The sequence below is a fragment of the Fukomys damarensis genome, unplaced genomic scaffold (genome assembly GCF_012274545.1).
Source record: "Fukomys damarensis isolate Sample0158 unplaced genomic scaffold, DMR_v1.0_HiC HiC_scaffold_17, whole genome shotgun sequence".
In the NCBI taxonomy this organism is placed as follows: Eukaryota; Metazoa; Chordata; class Mammalia; order Rodentia; family Bathyergidae; genus Fukomys; species Fukomys damarensis.
In genome coordinates, this window is record NW_022900929.1 from 24,042,113 (window position 1) to 24,054,719 (window position 12,607).

At 50.2% G+C, this 12,607-nt stretch overlaps 1 long non-coding RNA gene across 2 annotated transcripts; it reads right to left on the reverse strand.

The window, feature by feature from the left end:
* Positions 1–1,514: 1,514 nt before the first annotated feature.
* LOC104862768 lies at positions 1,515–9,748 on the reverse strand. Of its 2 annotated transcripts, none has more exons than XR_002025385.2 (3): positions 9,481–9,748; positions 8,853–8,914; positions 1,515–1,627 (listed from the first exon to the last, which is right to left on the reverse strand). It is a non-coding gene; the product is annotated as an uncharacterized LOC104862768 (long non-coding RNA). The 2 variants fall into 2 exon arrangements; XR_002025386.2 differs by lacking the exon at positions 1,515–1,627 and adding an exon at positions 2,885–2,919.
* Between the last annotated feature and the right edge of the window lie 2,859 nt (positions 9,749–12,607).

The window sequence follows — 12,607 nt, forward strand, 5'->3', positions numbered from 1 at the left end:
GCGCGGAGCCCCACTCCCGCCCCCCAGTGAAGCGGCCTGGACGCCACGCCTGTGCCTGCCCAGCCCCGTGGCGGTGGAGGAAGTGGAGAGGGGTGGGGAGCAGGGGCGGCCATGGGGGCGCGGGGTCCCCAGCTAGAGGGCCTCGGTCACCCGGTGTCTTGGAGAGCCGGTGGCCCCTGTGGGCGAGCTGGGCTCTCCTTGCTCCCCTCACTCCTCTCTCCCCTGGTGCCTTGGAGCAGGTGGCCCGGGCGGAGCCCTGGAAAATGCTAGGCTTCCGCTGGCTGCATTCAAAGCTCCAGATGAAGCCGGATATGGTGGCCAGACCTGTGATCCCAGCACTGTGGGAGGCTGAGGCAGGAAGGTCCCAAGTTCAAGACACACCTGGGCAACTTAATAACTTAGCAAGACCCTGTCTCAAAATAAAAAATAAAGAGGGCTGGGGATGGAGCTCCATGGCAGAGTGCCTGAGTTGGATTGTGCACACACCAGCACACACGTGTACAGTGAGGGTGCTGCCTCCTCTCCCCAGACAGCAATGTGTCGATCAATCTCGGGTGCCAACGATGAGGTGAGGGCCATAGAGGTGGGGTCCAACCATAGCCAAGGTGGGGCTGGTTACACACAGCCAGGTCAGACAGTTGGCAAGTGTGCTATACACTTGGGACAGAAGACCTCATCTATACAACTGTGCCACAATCCAGTAAGAAACGCCTGACATGTACGGAACATGCTGGAGCACGGGTAATCCCAGCACTCTGGCAGGCTGAGGCAGGAGGATCACGAATTCAAGCCCAGCCTGGGTAATCTAGTGACTTGGCAAAGCCCTATCTCAAAAACTATTTTGGGAGCCAGGGATTTAGCTCAGTAGTGCCACCACCTGCCTTGCAAGTGCAGGGTCCCTCCTGCATGCAAGGCAGGTGCTGGTCCCACTGGGCTAAGTCCCCAGCCTTAAAAAAATATTATACAACGAGCTGGGGATGCAGCTCAGTGCAAATCCCTGGGTTCGGTCCTCAGTATCACACACAAAAACCCCCTGATGTATACATTTTATTAATAACAAAGAAAAATAAGCTAAACAGAATGAGTATTGCCCGCAAGTGATTCTGGGAGCAAGAAGCCTTTTGTAAACTAAGGAACCAAAATCCCAGCAGAGGAGAGATGACTCCAAATTCCAGAAAGAACCAAATCTGATCACAGGCACAATCTTCCAAGGTGGTTCATGTCCACATCCTCTCGGGGAAATGAGCCAAAAACGCACATTTCAGGCTAGCTAAGCCCGGCAAGGTGGTGCATGTTTACAATCCCATCACTCGGGAGGTTGAGGCAGGAGGATCCCAGCAAGTTCGAGGCCAGCCTGAAGAGAAGAGGGTGAATCTGACCGAAGAATTCGGTGATGAACAAGTTAGGAAAAGGAGGCTGCGTTGAGATGTTTGCGAGCAGATATAGTGTGGAGTAGCCACTAGAGGGAGCCACAGGACTGCGCTTCTGCAATCAACCAGGCGCTGATTCGGGGACCTTTGGGACAGGTCGGGGGCGTTAAGTGCAGCTTTATCCGTGATCGCAGAGAAATCAGCCTCGCTAACACCGATGTCCGTGTGCGTATTGTGAAGCCTTGTTCAAGCGAGGGCTACGGAGATGTGTGAGATCAAAAAGCCAAATGTAAGGCCGGAGACTTAGCTCAATGGCACCACTCCTGCCTCAAAAGCTCAGGTACAGAATTCGATTCCCGGTACCAGGAAAAAAAAGCCAAATATTCATATATGTTTATTTTCAAAACATTTTTTATGAGACACATTTGAGAGGTACTTTTTTCAAATGTAGGAGGATTGATATAAAACTATGGTGTGTGTTCAAATGAATATCTAGTAAAGCTATGTCACTATGAATCTCCCTCAAAATCCTCCTCTCACTTTGAGCACACTTATCACTTTCTTTCCTATTTGTTTTTTGGAGACAGGGTGTCACTATGTCAGACTAGCCTTGAACTCCCAGTGATCCTACTGCCTCAGCCTCCCAAGAGCTCTTTTTCCATTTTATTTTATTTTATTTTATTTTTTCCTTTCCGGTACCAGGGATCAAACTCAGGATCTTGGGCTTTTGAGGCAGGCACAGTGGCACTGAGCTAAATTCCCAGCTCTTTCTCCTTTTGTGTGTGTGTGTGTGTGTGTGTGTGTGTGTGTGTGTGGTACTGGGGATTGAACTCCGGCCCTTGTGCTTACGAGGCAGGCAGCAGAGCCCCTGAGCCAAACCCCCAGCCCTTGTTATTTTTTTAGATAGGGTCTCACTATGTAGCTGAGGCTGACCTGGAACTCACTATGTAGCCCAGGCTGGTCTCGAACTCACAGTGATCCTCCTGCGTCAGCCTCCCGAGTGCTGGGATTACAGGCGTGCGCCTCCACTCCTGGCCTCTTTTTCCTTTTTAAACAAAAAGTTTATTTAAAGAACAAGACACTTCACTTAAAGGGAAAATTAGTATTTTTTTTTAAAGTAATTTACTCTTGCTGGGCATGGTGGTGCCCAGTGTCATGAAGCAGCCACCGGTCACTGAGGACCAGAATGCTGGGCGTGGCCGGCAGGGGCTTCACGGGCCCTGCAGGCTGTGAGAACTAGCTCTGGGGAGGGGCCTCCCGTCTCCCTGCCACAAGCCCACCGGCCAGCACAGTGGCTCATCCCTCGCCCTCGCCCTCCCCCTGCCCTGTGGAGCTGCCCGCCGGCTGCCTGCGTGATCTGCTGTCCTCACCATCTGCTCAGGTCCTCACCCTTCCTGGCCTTTTCCTGGGCTGCCACATCTCTGCATCAGTGACACCTTGTAGCACTTTGCAGCGTCTGCTAGACATTGTACGTTACACAACCCCACCCCTTCTTTCGCCTTCCTGCTTCCTTTCTTCTTCCTTCCTTCTCTTCAAGTTACCACAAACTCTGTGATTTAAAATAACAGAAATTTAAGTTGGGCGCAGTGGTGCACACCTGTAATCTCAGTGGCTCGGGAGGCTGGGGCAAGAGGATTGCAAGTTGGAGCCCAGTTTGGATAATTTAGGAAGATCTTATCTCAAAATTTTTTTTAAAAATGGTGTCACCATTTGTCTCGCAAGTGCAAGGTCCCGAGTTCGATCCCCGAGTACTACTACTACTCCTAATAATAATAATAAAATTAAAAAGGGCTGGAGATGTAGCTCAATGCACAGGCCCCGGGCTTGCAGGGCATGGTGGCATGCGCCTGTAATCCCAGTACTCGGGAGGCTGAGGCAGGAGGATTGCTGTGAGTTCAAACCAGCCTGGGCTACACAGTGAGTTCCAGAGCAGTCTGAACTACACAGTGAGACCCTGTCTCAAACAAAACAACATAAAACAAACAAAGGCCCTGGGTTCAATCCCCAATGTCACAGAAAAAGAATAAGTAAATCAATAAATCTAGAAATTTACTCTCTCACATTTCAGGAAATGGAAAACCCAAAATCAGCCTGTTAATAGAATTAGTTCCTTCTGGACACGAAGGGAAGATCTGGTCTATGTCTACCTCTTAGTTTCTGGAGAGGGCCACCAATCTTTGTTATTCTATGGCTCATGACTAAATCATGAAAGTTTCTGTTTTCACATGCTGTCCTGCCTGTACCTGTCCTGCTGGGCCTTGTGACTCAGGGATCGTCCAACTCAGTGTGACTTCATCTCATGCAAGGGCCCCACCTTCCAACAAGGCAGCTCTTGTAGATTAAACTGTGTCCCCTAAAGGAAAGGCCAACCTGAACTACATAGTGAGACCCTGTCTCCAAAGAACAAATGCAAACAAAAAAGAAAGTGGGAGTATCACAACTGACTTACACAGAAAAGGAGGATCACAAAAGGAAACAAGGACCAAGAGCACAACAACGAATGAAGCATCCTGGGCAACACGGACAAATTCCTCGAAACACACAAATTACCTAAATTGATACAAGAAGAAATAGCCTTACAGCAAGCTGAGAGACTGGATCAGGACGCAAACCTCAGCAAGACAAGGTCTAAGCCAGATGGTTTTGTAGGTGAACTCCAAGGAAGATTGCTTCCTAACAGATCCCAAAACCCTGGGATGTTTGGGGGAACTGGAGAAGAGAGGAATTCGCCCAAGTCATTTAAAGGCGTATTAGCACCTACATTCCCCCATGGGGTTCAAGAGGAGAGAGCCCTTCAGAACTCTTCTAGGCGGCTATAGCATTGTCCTGATTCCAAAGTGAGATAAAGACCTCGCCAGCCCCCGAGTCTTGGATGAGCATCTTCTGGGGTTCAGAGCCCTGAAGCCATGGGTCACCCATGTGCACTCTGAGACATGCTTTAAATTTTGCGCTGGAAGCCCTGTAACTGCCTTAAAAATGGAGTGCATTAGGGAACAGACCTGTGCGCAATGGTAGGAGAGTCCACCTAAAACCATGCTTCATGGTGTTCCAGGAAAAGCTTTTGACTTGCTGGTGAGCCATTCAATGTGGCTGTGTTGTCCACTGTGTTTCTGAATACACTGGAGGTGTTGATGTGTGTCCAGAACCAGTGGAGCTGCCATTCAAAATTAAGGTATTGGCTTTGCAAAAAAATCCTAGCCGTGCCCTTCCACCATGATGTTATTCCATATCCCAGGCCCCGGAGCAACTGGGCCAAGAACCATGGACCGAAACCTCAGAAACCATGAGCCGAATGAGTCATTCTGCCCTTAAACTTGGTCTTCTCTGGTATTGTGCCATTTACAGAAAGCAAACACAGTGTGTCCATGTGGCCTTCCATGGACATCATCCATGAGGGCATCACCCTTTCCCAGATGCTGGGCACTGGGACCTCCTAATCTGGTGGACTCATGATTATGAAGACTGGACACTCCGGGAATGGGCCCCTGGAGGAATGACAAGAGGACAACTTCCTGCTTCCTGTTTTTACTCCCTTTCATTCTTGGACTGTGTGTTCTACCTGGCTGTGGTCCTGTGGGGCAGGAGTTCAGATGTGCCCAATGTTGTCCCCAAGCTGAGCCTTCACTGGGCTTTCCCAGGCCACACACTTCTGAGTGACACTGTGTAGGGAGGGAACGGTGGACTCTGTCATGTCCCCCTTGTCACACCTCTGTCATTTGATCTGAGGTGATACAATCCCAGACCTTTCCGTAAATCAGAAAGATGAATCGGAAAGAGGCACCATGGGCAGAGTCACAAACCCATATTCGGAATAGGGATCGGTAATGGTGTAGGGGCTGAGGATTTAGCTCAGTGGCGTTGCACTTGCTTCAAGGTCCTGAGTTCAATCCCAGGTACTAAAAAAGAAGAAAAAATGGTGTTGTGGCTTGTGTCTAGATGTTCCCCAAAACCGCATGCAGTCATAAGTGGAACTTTTCACAGGTGGCTGGATCTAGAGTGTGTGATGCTGGGATTGATTCATGGTGCAATGCTAGGCTCAAGGGCACTAGGATTAAGGGTGTGAGTGCTGCCTACCCTAAGTAGCCTGGATGAGGCATAAGGGGCAGGGAGACGCTGTTAAGATCCCCCGTTGCTTTTGCTGTCTTCTATGTGCAATGAACTGTTTCTCCTCCAAGATGCCCCTCTGCCATGTGCCACTCTGCCTCAGAGCCAGCCAACTATGAGCTGAAGCCTCTACAAACCAAGAGCTAAATAAATCTTTCGCCCTTTAACTTTGGGTGTTGGGTGTTTTGTCTCAACCAGGAGAGAAAAGTAACTAAGGCAGAAGGTGAAATTACGTTACTGGTGAGTGTGATGGTGCACAGTTGTAATCCTATGTCTTAGTTACTTTTCTCGTTGCTGAGACACAATAGCCAATGCCTGAAGTTAAAAGAGGAAAGGTTTATGTTGGCTCATGATCTGTGGAGGTTTCAGGCCCAAATCATTGCTAGCTCCATGGCAGATGGCATGGCAGAGGCGCATCGCAGAGCAGGCAGGAAGCAGCAGCAGCAGCAAGTGACAGTAGCAGCCCTGCTTCTGTCCCTTGTATTCCATCCAGGCTACACCCTTAGGGAGGGCAGCACTCACCCCCAGGGTGGGATCCCTGAACCCTAGCATCACACCATGAATCTCAGCATCACATCCTCAATCCCAGTCTTACACACCCTGGGTCGAGCAGCCTCCAGAAAGCCCCTATAACCTATAACCACATGAGGCTCTAGGGGGACACCTAGGTTTAAGCCATAACATCTCACAGCTGGGGAGGCTGAGGCAGGAGGATCACCATAAGTTCTAGACCAGCCTGGGCTACACAGCAAGACCAGATCTTAAAAAACAAAAAAAGAACTTGAGTTACTGGTTCCTCCTGGGTGCAAAAGCAGTATTCTCAGATGTGATATACTCTGATTCCAGAATCCCAAAGGATCCCTTATGTATTGGTCCTTTTTCTTGCAGGTAGTGAGAGCGTGGTACAGCAGCTTGTCCTCTGTCTTACAGGGACACCCTGGTAGTGCCCAGGCCATAATTTTGGGAAATGTCATTGCTGTGACACTGCTGAGACTTTGTGGGCTCCACTTTTGGCAGGGGGGGTACTGGGGATTGAACTTGGGACTTTGTGCTTGTGAGCCAGGCAGTGGAACTGCTGAGCTACATTCCCCTGCCCTGTAGACTCCACTTTCTATCTCTGGAATGCATGTGCTTCTTACTGAGCACTCACAGGACTGGTCACTTCCTGCTGGGTGTAGTCCAGCTATCCACATATGGCCAAACAGCATGGGATTGTTCACCCAGGGTGGCAGTGGGATGTGTGGAATGTCACGCTCCTTGTGGACTACAAGATAACAGAGTTCCTGAATTACTGTAACTCCAGGGCAAGATAGTGAATTTGAGCTACTGTCTTTTGCTGTAATTAGGATCTGATTTTGATCTTCTTTGTTGACAGAGATTGAAAACAACAGTTGCTGGGTGTGGGGGTGCATGCCTGTAATCTCAGCACTCAAGAGGCTGAAGCAAGTGGATTGTTTGAGAACAGGCTGGGTTCACTGCAAGAGTACCTCGAAAAAGAGAAGGAAAGGGATAAAAGGAGAGGAAGAGGAAAGAAAATGAAAGAAAGTAAGAAAGAAAGAGAAAACAAACCCTATCAGTAACTACATGTATTAGTCAGTTTTTCCATTGTTGGAAGACAGTATCTAACACTCACAATTTAAAAGATGAGAGGTTTAGGGCTGGGGATTTAGCTCAGTGGTGCCTCCACCTGCCTTGCAAGCACAAAGGCCCGAGTTCAATCCCTGGTACAAAAAAAAAAAAAGTGAGAGGTTTAATTCAGCTCACAGTTTCAAGAGGTTCAGTCCATGGCCAGTTGACTCCAAGGCAGAACCATCACGGCGGAAGGGCATGGAGGAACAAAGGTGCTCAGTTCATGGTGACCAGGAAACAGGAGAACAGCACCAGAGATGAAGGGGCTGGGGATCAGACATAGGCCAGGTCCCACCTGTGACCCCAGACACCCAGCAGTGTGCTCCACAATCTCCTAGGTGGCTCCCAAGCCAGTCGGGTGGCCTCAACTGAGCTTGACAGTCATGCGCACAGCGTCAGCAGATGCACTGGTCTCTTCCAGGAAAGACACAGCTTCTGTGCTTCTGCCACTGGTGGGAGGAGTTCCTGGTAGTTCAGTTTTGCTCCCCATGACCTACTCAGTGTTTGTGGGGGCCATAGAGCTGAACTGGGTGCCGCGGAGATGCCATCCTAGCACACTTTGTCTTTGATGGCCACACCACTCTACTGCCCCCTGGGGTGCAGCACTGCTTCTGTCCTACAACCCGAGCCTGCAGGGTCGGGCAGAGGGGAAGTTAACAGGTCTTCCTCTCGGCCTTCCCCAAACCTCCAGCAAGGTAGTTCTGCCACCCACTCCTTGTTCACAGCTGGCCGCCAATGTGTTCAAGGTGTGAGGAATCTTCCAGAAGTGTAATAAGATTGATTCCAGGTATACATGTCAGCCCAGCACTCTGGGAGGCTGAGGCAGGAAGATCCCAAAATCAAGCCCAACATGGACAACTTAGCAAGATCCTGTCTCAAAATAAAAACTTAAAAAAGGGCTGGGGATGAGGCTCGTTGTGAAGGCCTTGGCTTCAATCCCCAGTATCCCACACATGGGGAAAAAAAAAAAAATCAGTTCTGTGTATCTTCTCCTGACTCACCAGAGTGGCCTTGTCCCCTATCAACTAATCTGCCTCTCCCGGGATTTCCAGTCCCTGTTCTGGCCTGACACACTCAAGGCCATCCCATTGCATCACATAATCCTGTCTTTCTGTCAGCACCTGTCACCCAGGCTCAATGGGCTTCTGGGAGTGAGCAGTTTCCTCAGGACAAGGCTGCACTGCCCACGCCTACCTCTTCCTGTTGAGCTGAGCCCCCAACCCTGCTGGTCCACAGGGAGTCTGGGGGAAGGATATCCAGCTCATGTGAGACCCACACCTCTAGTTTCTGTGGAGTGGAGGGTTTTTTTGTTTTTTTTTGTTTGTTTGTTTTTGGACAAGGTCTCACTACATAGTTGAGACTGACCTGGAACTCACTATGTAGCCCAGGCTAGTCTTGAACTCACAGTGATCTTCCTGCCTCAGCCTTCCTGCTGGGATTACAGGCATGTGACACCACGCCCGGCGTGAGTGGAGGTTATTTCAAGGGGATGAGAATGCTTTCCTTGCTCAGGGGGTCCAGGAAACTCTGGAAGTTCACAATTTTCAGGCACAAGCAGGGTTTGGTGACACATACCTGTAATCTCAGCACTTGGGAGTCTGAGGCAGGAGGATTGTTGCAAGTCTGAGGTCACACTGGGTTACATAATGAGTTTGAGGCTACCTTGGACTATATAGCAAGACTCTGTCTCAAAAAGCACCAAATAAACAAATAAGTAAATCAGAAAGAAATTCAGGCGCTAACACTCACATGTCCACATCCTGGTCCCAGCACGCCCTGCTTTGGATCCGTGTTCTGAGCCCACAGCACTCCTGGGAGGTAGTGGCACCATTAAGAGGGGGGCCTAATGGGAGATCTCAGGGGTGTCCCCTCAAAGGGGCCAGTGACGCCCAGGCCCCTCCCTGCTCCCCTTTGCTCCCTGGCTGGAAGGTGAGTGATTTTGTGGTGCCACACAGGCTGGGAAGCAATGGGGCCAATTGATCATGGCCCGGGAGCTCTACAACTAGGAGCCCGACCAACCTTTCCTTTTTATAACTCAACTGCCTTGGGTGGTTGTCATAGTAATAGGCTGCTGACTGATGCACCGGGTCTCACTCCTCCCCATCACAGCCCTGCCTCCAGTAGCTGAGCTGTTTTACAGTTTAGCCCCAGTGCTGCTGTTCCATAGTCTTCCTCTCAGCTGCCGGAGAAGGGACCCCACTTGGGCACACCAGGCGGCCATCTGGCTGCCACACGGCACCCTGTCCTGCTGATCAGTGAGGATAGCCTGCTGTTCTCTTTCTCCTGGGTGTCCGGGCACCCAGCACAAGCAGCTTACCCTAACCTACCAGGCTGCCCATACTCCTATTTGGTTGGGACTTGTGTTTCCCGGACTCACATTTCAGTGTTTTCCTTCTGCCTGTGCCCCAAGTCCATCTGCAGCAGGTCAGGGTTTGTACGATCTCGGAGCCAAGCACAGGGGAGTTAAGGTCCTCTGCTGACCACACGATGCTGGGCCACTGCTGCTGCGTGAACCAAAAGGCCACACAGTCCCCGAATCCCATCCCAATGCCAGCATTCTACAGCCACATCCAGCTGGAAGCAAAGACAAAGCTCTATTAGGCACAGCTATGAGTGTGGAAAGTGACCCCGGTAATCAGAAAGAGCAAAACAGGTTATGGTGATGAGCACTTGCCTGGCAGGGCTGAGAGCCCTGACATAGCAGTTTCCTGCTATGGAAGTAAATGATGCAACCACGCCTGCCTGCTAGGTTCTGCGTCATGTGGAGGGCAGAGCTTAGGCCCAGACTTTGGAGCCAAACTGACTTGGTTGCTGTTTGAGTCACCTGAGCTGTCTGAATCCATTTCCTCATTCGAATCCCTCCTATGGGCCAAGCAATAGGAAGTGCTCGATAAATGGGGGCTAGCTGGGCATAGTGGCACACACCTGTTGGCGGGACTGAGGCAGGAGGATCTCTGTGAGTTTGAGGCCAGCCTGGGCTACACAGTGAGTTCAAAACAGCCTGAACTACATAGTGAGACTTTGTCTCAATAGAACAAAACATATATATATATTAGAAATGGTGGCCAATAGTATCAACACTGTATTTTCCCTTGATCTTGGACTTCTCAGCCTCCAGAACCATGAGAAATCGACCTCTGTTATTTATGATTATCCAGGCTATGGTATTTTTGTTGCAACATCTTGAAGAGTAAGCCCAAGGGCCAAAGTCCTCAGCAGAGTGTACTGTATGGGGCAGGAGAGTGGCCTGGACCAAGAGAAGTGAAGGCAACAATGTCTGAGCTGGGACGGAAGCATGAGAAGAATTTTCTAGTCAGGGACAAAGAGGAAGGGCTTCTGGGTTGAGAGCAAAGCTTGAGCTCTACCCCAGCCCCTCATGGAGGGGTGATTGGTGCTAACAAGAAGGATTATAAGAGAGGGACTAGGAGCAGCCTCTTAGGACATGGGTGGTCTGGGGGAAGGGTTCATGGCACTGAAGGTCAGCAGAGGTTCGTGATGTTTAGGAAACTTCCAGTCTGGCCCAGGAAAAGGTGGCTTGCCCATCTTGGCCATTCAGAGGCTCTGCCCAGCACAGGTCTGGGGTCCAGCTGACAGTGGCCTCCGGGTCCACAGCAAGGAGGGCAGGAAGCAGTGCCACTCCACTTCAATTTGTTTCCCTCGACAAACATCAGCCAGGCTGACGAGGTGTTGGAAGCAGGTTGTATTCAGGAGCCGAGAGTTGGGGTGGGTAGGGTGGCAGATTCTGAGAAAAACTCTAAGGAGTTTGGAGTCACCTGCAAGGAGATGGGTCCCTGCGCAGCCCAGACTCAAAACAGTGAGGCATCTCATGGCTGATTGGTGGATGTTATCCACGCTCCATGTGCAGGGAGCAGAGAACTGCAGAGCACATACCAGGGGACAGGTGGAAAGCAACTACAGTTATCAAAAATCATGGGAAGCTGTACTCAGGGCAAATGGCATAAAAGTGGGGTCAGGGTGACAGCAAAGTAAAAGCACTGTACCCTGACCACAGCACACAGCAGCAGCCTCCCATAAATCAGACTTTCTGAGTTTAAGGCTATGCACATCCGACCTGGTGCCTCCTCTACGTGTGAGTGATAGGGTGCTGTGTCATCTCAGGGGCTCTCCCCACAAATGCTTGTCCCAGAATTCACTCTGATCTTAATTACATGCATGAGATGTCTATTTATGAGCCCTTAATGAGGTAGAGGGAAAGGGACAAATGGTCAGGCTAGAACAGTGTGGGTGAACCTATTGCATGCCTGCCGCACCTGGCTGTTTGTATTATTGAAAGCTCTAAAAGGTTTGCCATCACTGGGCTAGGAGAACCAGCACGCATGTTCTCTTGCCTAGAGCATCAGAGATCTCTTGCGTTATTATTACTTTATTTTTTATCTCTCTTGGGCATTGGAAGGGTGGAATGGCCCTAGGTGCTATTTAAAAGTCAGTGGATGGCCGGGCGTGGTGTGGCACATCTGTAATACCAGCAATAAGGAGGCTGAGGCAGGAGGATCACTGTGAGTTTGGGACCAGCCTGGGCTACATAGTGAGCTCCAGGTCAGTCTCAACTACATAATGAGATCCTGTCTCAAGAAACAAAACAAAAACAAAAGTAAAATTCAATGGGTGGAAGGGAGTGACTTCCTCAGCTCCATTTTAACTAAACTAGTGGTGCTTCCAAAATTTCCATTTCCAGCTTGATATACATATTTGTTTAGGTGTCACCATCTGGGAGAAGGAAGCAGCTCAGTGGGGCTTTACTGAGGAGGGTTTGGTTCTCAGGTCACAAATTCAGAGGCTTACGGTTCTTCCTCCTTTTTCTCTCTCTGCCTCTGGATCTCTTTCCTTTTTCTTCCTTTTTCTCCCTCTTCTCTTTCCCTCTCTCACTGGGGACTGAACCCATAGCTTTCATGCTGAGCATTCCTTTATGAATTTTTAAATTTATAAACTTGGTGTCCCATCAAGCTGGTAAACTGCCGAGGCTGGGCTCATACTCGATCCTCCTGCCTCAGCTTCCCAGAGTGCTAGAATTGTCTGGCACCACACCTTGCTTCTTACTTTTATATTACAAGCATCTGGGAAAAGCATTATACTTTTTCACCTCCTGTATTTAATTTTACTATCCTGGGATCTCCCTCTCTTTCCAATATCAAAGTCCACCATCAGAAAGCTGAACATGCAATCAGAACAAAGCAAACACTAGTGCAACTCTGCCGATGCCTGTATCCGGGCCATATAATGGGAACCCAAAGCCCCACCTCCAGACCATCCCCTTCAGCCCATATCTTCGGGTGGGGCCAGACCCAAAGCCAGGACAGGTGTCTCCCTTGCCGGCCCGCTGCCCTACTAGGCAATGTCAGAGGCGGGCGGGGAGTTCAGGGGATCTGCCTAGTCAGGGCTGGGGAGAATCAGTCAGTGCCCCGGTGGGGAAGGCAACTGCCGTGGGAGGGCGACCCGAGCCCCCGCCCACTTGGATTGGGGACGTTGACTCAGTCTAGGCTTCA